Raw genomic sequence first — 7,274 nt, 5'->3', positions numbered from 1 at the left:
TGACGGTCGACTTCCGAATTAACGTTGACAAGCCACTAACGAACTACTGTAGCAAGTACACTCAACTTTTCGGTGACAAATATTCGGCGCATCAGACACAGAATTAATGCCATCCCACCCGTGTAATCATAAAAGAGAAGAAGCCTTTCACCCAGAAGCTCATAAATACCGAAGGCAACCTCAGTGAAGAAATTCGGCTGTTTGTCTAGTTCGATAGATAGAATAATTTTCCCCATAGTTTAAAAAGTAGCGTTGTTTTAGTTTTTCTTTTATTTTAGAAGGCGGAAGGCAAGAGAAGTGAGATTGTACCGAGAGATCGTTCCGGTGAACTTGGAAGAGTGCTAGAAAGCGTTGAGATCAGAGAGAGGGCCAACTCTTGCGGAAGCAGAAGTATCTTTTGAACAGAATAGAGTTAACAGTGTAAAAGCCTTGGGAAACAGGGATTGTACCAAGCTCTCGCTATCCTATCTTCTATTGTCATTTTGTACTTGAACTTATTTATCGAAATGAAATCTACTTCTTGATTATCTGTTCAATCCTCTATTTATTACGCCATGAGTAGCTAAATCTATCGAATAGGTTAAAAGTACTTAGCTAGCATAACTGGGGATCTTCATTCTATGCGATTATCTTGTATTATGTATGCATCATTTGTCCATAGAGATACTCAGAAGGTAGTCTAAAGATAGAAATCTAGGCTTTGGAAAAGTCAGGTTAGAATCTAAGCTCAGGAAGAGTCAGATTAGAATGCATAATCAAGAGATATGAAGCTTAGGAATAAAGCATTGGTTTGCTATTAACGCATCATATGCGTCCTAAAATAGGTTATGATTTGTCATGTGGTACACATTGATCTTTTATGCATCTTGCATCATCGCATAGGCAAAAAGTAGAGACTTAGGAATAAGCTCCTATGACATTTCGCATTCATCGCATGCGTCCTTAGAATTAGGATTACCGCATTTGCATTGGAAAATGATTTGCTGTCACATGTGTTTTTATGCATGATCGCCATAGTTGAATGCATTCTGGGAAACGCTAGCTAAAGACCTTCTCAACCCATTCCTCTGCATACTCAGTGTATCTACTGCATTCAATCTTTTTCTCAATCCGCTCCATACTTTTTACCGCATACAACAACCCAAACAACTCTTTGATTTATTGGTTACCGCAAAGTCTTCTTAAAAAATTATCACCACATACCATTTTCCTTAGTCCTGAGTTCGACCCTGGACTTACCAGGAAACTCAATAGGATTTTATACTTGGATTCTGCTGAGAAAACTTGTTGCATAATGTATTTTCAACACTGTAATTCATTTCATAAAATTCATCGCAATAAAATAACGCATCAGTACACCTCAGCAGAATGGTGTAGCAGAGAGAAGAAACAGAACTTGTTGGACATGGTTCGGTCGATGATGAGTTACGCTTTTCTTATCGGATGTAAAGCTAGTTTGCGTTACTTTCGCATATGGGGTTGCCCAAACACATGTGCTTGAGGCTAATCCAAGAATATTGAACCATGATCAAGGTTGTGCCTCTTTGTAGGCTACCCCAAAAGTACATGAGGGAGTTATTTTATGTTTACGGAAAACAAGTGTGTTGTGTCTACAATGCTACTTTCCTGGAGGAGAATCATATTAGAGAGTACGTCCACGTAGTAAGATCCTGTTACGTGAGCTTTCCAACGAAACTACTGAAACTTCAACGATAGTTTGTTGAAGTGCCTGCTTCATCAGCAAGAGTTATTGATGATAATTCATCTGGGTAGGTCATTCCACCTCAAGAGTTGAGAGAACCTCGACGTAGTGGGTGTTGGATTTTTGTTCCTAAAAACTCGCAGTTTGTAAAATAATAAACATTTTATTATCATATACTTGTTATTGATCTCATAAATTGTATGAAAGTCTAAATCCAATAAACTAATACCCATGCTATTGTATGAGTACTTGAACTTTATGTGAGACAAAGAGTGGGATCGTACGAGTAATAGTCAAAATGATCTATGTATATGAATGATGGTTGGGTACCTTATTCTGATAACACCATTGGATGCGGCCTACTCTATAGTTGTTACAAAGAGTTGCTAAAGTGCTATATAGATGTGATTCCTAATTCGTACATGTTTATAACATGAGACAGTGGGGCGTCTCACGCAATGAGTTTGCATAAGATTAGGACGAAGAGAAAAAGTTACTCTTTAGGACCAAGAAAAAAATCACTCTTACTTTATAATGCTGTTTAAGACTGACTATTTCACTTAGATGACCTATGTCACTCGATCTTAATTTGAGGTATCTATGAACTCCTGTTTATTCAGGATTGCCCTTAGATTTGCATAGTTAAGGGTTGGCTCAACCGTGCCAACTCAATAAAGACTCTCCCATTTTCAGGGGTAAGACCGGATAGATAGCTGGGAACATAGGGGCAAGAATGGAGTTCACGCCTTCCCGATTTAAGGATAGGAGAAAGGTTCTTCTCTCCATAGTACTGAATCCAGGTCTTGAACAAGAGGCCCCACCCCTCTCACTGGGTTAGAGAGTTTGGTTTAGTGATTGGATCACAAACCAGTTGTTCATTAGAGGATCAGTAGGGACTTGAGGAAATAAGACGTAAATCTCAGGGGTAAAACAAATATTTGACCTAACCGTTATTACGAACAACTTGTGAAGGGTCGACTTACTGCATTATTGGTTAAATCATGTGGACATAATATATTCTACAGTGAAGGGGGAGTTGCAATTATGGGCTCTAGTGGAGTAACCCATTAGTTAACGAATGGGATTAATTTGGTCTAATGAGTTTATGAGCCAATTAATCTCGGGTCGTGTGAGCCTATATTTGTAAGTCCGCGAGGTCCCCTACTAGCCTCGTAACGGACTAGCTCTAGAATAGCATGATAAGTTAATTTGAAACGTTCAAATTAGAATTAAGGGAATTATAGTAATCAATATGAGATATAATTACATGTTTAATTTAAGAATTAAACGGAAATAGGAGAATTTATATATATTTAAATATGATTTAAATATATAAAGTTGGATATGTGTTAAAATAATTTAATATTTGATATTAAATTAATTAAGTTTTATTTAATAATTAATTTATGAAATTAATTAAAATTTTCATTTTTAAAATCAAATGGATATTTTAAATCAAAATTTTTGATTTATGAATAACATTGAAAAAAAATAAACAAACAAAACACATAAAATAGAAAAAAGAGTTTTTCCATTATCTATCACCAAGTAGCTCACTCAAATGGCATTTCATTGCCTTGTCTTCTCCAAGCATGAGCTGCAACTCTCATGCAACTCTTCTCTTTGCATGTTGATCTACAATATAATGAAGGGATTGGAGTGAAAATCGGGCATGCAATCTATAGAGATTTTGAGAGAAAAATTTGGTTTTGAAAAAAGAGTTCTTCAACTAGTTTTCTACAGTGAGCATATCTACTTCATCCTTTGAATTCTAGCCTTTTGTTTTGAGTCCCACAACTCAATCAAGAGCAGAAGAGAATAGTAGGGAAGATCTCTGAGGTGGTCTACAACAAGATTTGGAGAAGATAGTAGTTGGTTGAAGGACTTTGAAGAAGTTACACAAGAGGTATGTCTTTAAACTCACTTATTTCTGCAAAAGCATGCTTTATATTTGCCAAATTAGTGAAATTTGAGTGCTTAGATGATCCTTGTGCTTTCCGTTGTTGCTGATACATCCTACAATGGGAGGGTTGTAAACCCACTTGTTCGTATCTGGGTTTCACGAAAATCCTGGCTATGGTAGCCGATGGCGACATTGAGGATCCATGTAATTATCAGAAGGCAATGGAGGTGTTCACCGAGATGAATGAGTCAAAGCCATGGATCTCGAGATGGAGTTGATTGTATTCAAACTCAGTGTAGGATCTTCAGCTTTTTGTCCCATTGTGATTTATTATGCCTTTCATCCCAATGCGCCCACCAAGTTATGCCGACTCTATGCGGCAATCTTCTTGAGCAGATATTTGCGAGCGCAAATCACCGCATAGCCTTGCGGTGATGCAATATTTCGATGCGGCCTTGCGTTAACGCAATTTCTTGATGCACTAGGCCGTTGATTTCTTGTGATCACATTTTTCACCTTGAGTCAACACATATTCTGCACAAAAAAACCTAAGTTAACTGTTTTAATGCGATTGACGCTTGCGATCGCAATATTGTGAACTTAATGCTTTTGGACGCAATCTTGTATATTTTTATCAACACAAACCTGCATTGTTTAAAAATTTAGCACTGTAGTAACGTGCATTTCTGCCCGTTATCATGTACCTGGTGCTGAGAGTTGGGAAACGATTCCATGTTCTATCAAATAGTTCTAGAACCCCGAATCCAAAAACTCTCCACCTCGATCCGATCGAAGTGTCTTAATCCATCTATCCAATGCATTTTCAACTTCAGCCTTGAACTCTCTGAACTTTTCAAAAGATTCAAACTTCCATTGCATCAAATAAACATACTCATACCTAGAGTAATCATCAGTAAAGGTGATGAAATACTCATAGCCTCCCTTGGCTCACACATTCATCAGACCATAGAGGTTAGAATGTACTAACTCTAGAGGCTCTTTGGCTTGATAACCTTTTTTAGGAAAAGGTCTTTTAGTCATCTTGCCCTCAAGGCAAGATTCGCACACCTGTAAAGAATTTTCCTCTAACTCGCTTATAAGTCCATTCTTCACCAACCTCTCAATCCAATTGAGATTGATGTGCCCTAATAGAAGGTGCCAAAGTTGGTCATTTTCCTTTGGAGAAGCTTTTTGTCGTTTATTTTGAGTCACAACAGTTTTAAACATCTCTATGTTATGGAGGGAACTCGTTGCTAATGGCCTTAATACATACAAGTTATTTTCCAGATATGTTGAACAGATCTCAACTCCATCTTTATGAATAAGCACTTTATTCAATTGAAAATTTAAAGTATAATTACGTGGTATCAGACACTTTACAGAAATCAAGTTCCTTTTCAACTCGGGAACTATATAAATATTATCTAAAATGATAAAATTCTTCTGTAAAGTCAACTTTCTCCACCAAGTTTTAAAAAACTTTTAAAACCATGATTCAAGCCTAAGTTCACATGCATGTCTTTCTTGTAGATTTTAGTTCTAATTTCCTTATAACTCTTATAAAAGAAACAACTAAAACCCATACACATTGCCATCCACAACTAGGTATTTATAACACTTATAAATTTTAACTTATGTGTCTTGTTTCATGCAATATCCATTCATTACTATATATAACTTTTATATACTTGTAATGAACCAAGCAAACATGCTTCCATACACCCTTATACTATAACACTTATAATATAAAGATGATGCATGTTTATGCTTAATGCATGCATAAATATAACTCTTATATTATATGATGCATGAGCATGCTCTTATGTAATTTAAATCATGCTTCTCTAAATCATAACACTTACAATTAGAGATGATGTATGAGCAATTCATAACCTAACTTGGAATTTCAACTATATGACATACCATATGACATATAATCAAACATACATCCTATGAACATTCATAAAATATTAATGGACCGGGATGAACCGCCTCAAAAACAGAAATAAAATTCTATCTATTACATTTTTCCATCGAGCAAACCAGTTTACAAGCGAACCTTGAACCACCCAGACGAAGCTCCCTCGATCGTTTAGTAAACTAGTCAAGTATCCACGATCGGTTAGCAACGATCGAGTACCATTTACAATGCGATGAAGCATAAGGCACTCGATTGTTTTAGCAATCCAGAAATTAAATCATCCAAGTCTAGAGAAGTGATGCGTTTAAACGAAATGTTACTATGAAGCAGATGATTGTCTAGACGATCATATAACAAGCGATAAGTACAATTTACTTCACGATCGTGTATCAGAACTAAGCGATGAAATGTTTTGAGCTACACGATCATTACGTGGTGCGCGCGTTAACATGCTTCCGGAGTATCCGATTACTGCTACGATCGCTTACCCCCATCGTTTACACAACTCGACCAACTCTTGATCGTCTTCATCCTCGAAGTACAGCAACTTTCTTGCCTTGAAGCTCATCACACGAGCAATTCACAGAGACTCAATTGAATTTACAGACTCAATACAAGTTAATATGCTAAAAAAACAGGGGCCCTAACAATTAACTTTGAATGTAAAAGAATTAAACAACAAGGGGCATCATCCCAGAAAACTCCATAAATCCACATCTACAAACTATTTAACAATTAAATAGAGTATAGACATGCTTTACCCACCGAGAAGTAAATGATATTCTATATATCAATGAATTTGGAATATCAGAACCTGGCTCTGATACCAATTGAAGGAATCTTGATCAAAGAGGACCTATGAGTGGAAGCAAGATCGTTCCAAATTCATTGTGACAGAAGTACTGCATTCACAATAAAACAGACAAGTTATGCATTTAACAATAAATTACGGCATGCTTTTCAAACTTAAATGCAAAGGAACGAAAGATATACCAGTTGAATAACTCTTTTTCTCTTTAAATCTCGCTCTCGTCAAGTCAGCAACTCTCGCTATCGCTGAGATCGTTAAGTCTATTGTCCACCAAATCTCGCTGTCGTCTACCACCGAATGGACTTCTCACGAACAAGCAGAATGAAGGACACAACCACTCAGTAACCTCAGTATTCTCGGAGTGAGAATCTAGGAGGTGTGGGCTCTGTTGGATTTGGTAGAGGGGAGGAGGAAACGACGATCGTTTACCATGACAAGCAAGTGGGAAAGATATAAAGTCTATCGCATAGACAGATGCTTGATCATTTAGCAAAAGGTACGCGATCGTGTAGTAAAAAAGGCCTAATTGTTTAGTAAAATCGCTCGGGTGTGCAATCGTTTAGAAAAGACTATGCGATCGTTTAGGTAATCCACGCATGTACATGATCGTTTAGTAAACTTTGAGCTATCGTGTATGCTCTCATTTGCTAGGCGATGGCCAGTGTACTAATCGTGGAGCGATTTCTGATCTCTTTGCAAAATGAAAACCATTTTCATTTTATTCTTTAGTTACAAAAACTGAATGCAACCTCCCACTATCTCATTCGGTTATGGAGAAAAAAACTGCCAACAATTATCTTATAATTGTTTGTTAGAAATAAATATAATCATATTATATTTATAACCTATAGTTTAATATCACATCATATACAACATATAAACCATAGTCCTTTTATCCTCCACTAGATATAAATCATATTTATATCTTTTTCCTCTA

Source organism: Benincasa hispida, chromosome 6, assembly GCF_009727055.1.
Source record: "Benincasa hispida cultivar B227 chromosome 6, ASM972705v1, whole genome shotgun sequence".
Taxonomy (NCBI): domain Eukaryota; kingdom Viridiplantae; phylum Streptophyta; class Magnoliopsida; order Cucurbitales; family Cucurbitaceae; genus Benincasa; species Benincasa hispida.
The sequence above is the reverse complement of the archived record's forward strand: the minus strand, read 5'-3'. Positions refer to the sequence as shown.